The sequence below is a fragment of the Staurois parvus genome, unplaced genomic scaffold (assembly GCF_062004578.1).
Source record: "Staurois parvus isolate SC_StPar_1 unplaced genomic scaffold, SC_StPar_1.0 ptg001386l, whole genome shotgun sequence".
Classification (NCBI taxonomy): Eukaryota; Metazoa; Chordata; class Amphibia; order Anura; family Ranidae; genus Staurois; species Staurois parvus.
Genome location: NW_028319182.1, coordinates 308,941 through 313,005, shown reverse-complemented (window position 1 = coordinate 313,005; position 4,065 = coordinate 308,941).

Genomic DNA, 4,065 nt, shown 5'->3' with positions numbered 1-4,065 from the left:
ACAGCAATCCACTGAGCTGGCCACACCCAACTCTGGAGGGAGTCTATTCCACATTCTCACAGCTCTCACTATTCAATTGCTATACCAGCCATATTGTAACTTGTGCAGCTTCAAAATGCTGCTTTCTGCATTTATTCCCCTCCTTAGACGAAGTCTGTCCAGACAGTATGATCACTTACTGACTTGGCACCACCCACAGGCAGCTTAACTCTTCAATAAGATGCAGTAGTTACATCGCTAGACACAAAAAGTCCATCTAGTTCAACCAATAAAAGGCGAAAAATTATAAAATCCTAGATACACAATTCTATACCCAGAGTTGATCCAGAGGAAGGCAGAAAACCCAGCAAAGCACGATCCAATCCGCTCCAGTAGGAAAAAATTCCTTATATTACCAAAATGTGCCGAGTTCAGCTTTTACCAATAGAAAATATCTGCAATTTCACTGAAATAATATAGGTGCAATTTTACATGAATCCACTATATATATAAATAAAACATATATATAATTCTTCACAATTCTTGTGTTTACTTTAATATTTATATTTACTGCTTCTTAAAACACCTTCAGCGTCAAAATTAATAAGTAATGTCATCTAAAGCCTGTGTCCCTTTAATTGGACAAGTGTGGATGGGTTGGTATCAAGCTGAATAGGATCCCCTTCACTCATCTAGTGGCTCTCCTCCATTGATGGTGATATCCTGTGTGTAGCCAGCTGGTGTCACTATAGAACTATCAAGATTCTTCACATCAAAGCCCCTCCCCTACGCGTTACGTCACTGGTCCACGTAGCTTCATCAGGGGAATTCATACATGGAGATCATATCCCCCTTATGTATTATACATGGAGATCATATCCCCCCCCTCATGTATTATATATGGTGATCATATCCCCCCCTTATGTATTATACATGGAGGTCACATCCCCCCTTATGTATTATACATGGTGATCATATCCCCCCCTTATGTATTATACATGGAGATCATATCCCCCCTTATGTATTATACATGGAGATCATATCCCCCCTTATGTATTATACATGGAGATCATATCCCCCCCTTATGTATTATACATGGAGATCATATCCCCCCTTATGTATTATACATGGAGATCATATCCCCCCTTATGTATTATACATGGAGATCATATCTCCCCCTTATGTATTATACATGGAGATCATATCCCCCCTTATGTATTTATACATGGAGATCATATCCCCCCTTATGTATTATACATGGAGATCATATCCCCCCCTTATGTATTATACATGGAGATCATATCCCCTCTTATGTATTATACATGGAGATCATATCCCCCCTTATGTATTATACATGGAGATCATATCCCCCCTTATGTATTATACATGGAGATCATATCCCCCTTATGTATTATACATGGGGATCATATCCCCCTTATGTATTATACATGGAGATCATATCCCCCCCCCCCTTATGTATACATACATGGAGGTCACATCCCCCCTTATGTATTATACATGGTGATCATATCCCCCCCTTATGTATTATACATGGAGATCATATCTCCCCCTTATGTATTATACATGGAGATCATATCCCCCCTTATGTATTATACATGGAGATCATATCCCCCTTATGTATTATACATGGAGATCATATCCCCCCTTATGTATTATACATGGAGATCATATCCCCCCCCTTATGTATTATACATGGAGATCATATCCCCCCTTATGTATTATACATGGAGATCATATCCCCCCTTATGTATTATACACGGAGATCATATCCCCCCCTTATGTATTATACATGGAGATCATATCCCTCCTTATGTATTATACATGGAGATCATATCCCCCCCTTATGTATTATACATGGAGATCATATCCCTCCTTATGTATTATACATGGAGATCATATCCCCCTTATGTATTATAAATGGAGATCATATCCCCCCCTCATGTATTATACATGGAGATCATATCCCCCCTTATGTATTATACATGGAGATCATATCCCCCCTTATGTATCATACATGGAGATCATATCCCCCCTTATGTATTATACATGGAGGTCATATCCCCTCTTATGTATTATACATGGAGATCATATCCCCCCTTATGTATTATACATGGAGATCATATCCCCCTTATGTATTATACATGGAGATCATATCCCCCCTTATGTATTATACATGGAGATCATATCCCCCTTATGTATTATACATGGAGATCATATCCCCCCTTATGTATTATACATGGAGATCACATCCCCCCTTATGTATTATACATGGAGATCATATCCCCCCCTTATGTATTATACATGGAGATCATATCCCCCCTTATGTATTATACATGGGAATCATATCCCCCCTTATGTATTATACATGGAGATCATATCCCTCCTTATGTATTATACATGGAGATCATATCCCCCTTATGTATTATACATGGAGATCATATCCCCCCTTATGTATTATACATGGAGATCATATCCCCCTTATGTATTATACATGGAGATCATATCCCCCTTATGTATTATACATGGAGATCATATCCCCCCCCCTTATGTATACATACATGGAGGTCACATCCCCCCTTATGTATTATACATGGTGATCATATCCCCCCCTTATGTATTATACATGGAGATCATATCTTCCCCTTATGTATTATACATGGAGATCATATCCCCCCTTATGTATTATACATGGAGATCATATCCCCCTTATGTATTATACATGGAGATCATATCCCCCCTTATGTATTATACATGGAGATCATATCCCCCCCCTTATGTATTATACATGGAGATCATATCCCCCCTTATGTATTATACATGGAGATCATATCCCCCCTTATGTATTATACATGGAGATCATATCCCCCCCTTATGTATTATACATGGAGATCATATCCCTCCTTATGTATTATACATGGAGATCATATCCCCCCCTTATGTATTATACATGGAGATCATATCCCTCCTTATGTATTATACATGGAGATCATATCCCCCTTATGTATTATAAATGGAGATCATATCCCCCCCTCATGTATTATACATGGAGATCATATCCCCCCTTATGTATTATACATGGAGATCATATCCCCCCTTATGTATCATACATGGAGATCATATCCCCCCTTATGTATTATACATGGAGGTCATATCCCCTCTTATGTATTATACATGGAGATCATATCCCCCCTTATGTATTATACATGGAGATCATATCCCCCCTTATGTATTATACATGGAGATCACATCCCCCCTTATGTATTATACATGGAGATCATATCCCCCCCTTATGTATTATACATGGAGATCATATCCCCCCTTATGTATTATACATGGGAATCATATCCCCCCTTATGTATTATACATGGAGATCATATCCCCCTTATGTATTATACATGGAGATCATATCCCCCCTTATGTATTATACATGGAGATCATATCCCCCCTTATGTATTATACATGGAGATCATATCCCCCCTTATGTATTATACATGGAGATCATATCCCTCCTTATGTATTATACATGGAGATCATATCCCCCTTATGTATTATAAATGGAGATCATATCCCCCCCTCATGTATTATACATGGAGATCATATCCCCCCTTATGTATTATACATGGAGATCATATCCCCCCCTTATGTATTATACATGGAGATCATATCCCCCTTATGTATTATAAATGGAGATCATATCCCTCCTTATGTATTATACATGGAGATCATATCCCCCCTTATGTATTATACATGGAGATAATATCCCCCTTATGTATTATAAATGGAGATCATATCCCCCCCTCATGTATTATACATGGAGATCATATCCCCCTTATGTATTATACATGGAGATCATATCCCCCTTATGTATTATACATGGAGATCATATCCCCCTTATGTATTATACATGGAGATCATATCCCCCTTATGTATTATACATGGAGATCATATCCCCCCCTTATGTATTATACATGGAGATCATATCCCCCCCTTATGTATTATACATGGAGATCACATCCCCCCTTATGTATTATACATGGAGATCATATCCCCCCCTTATGTATTATA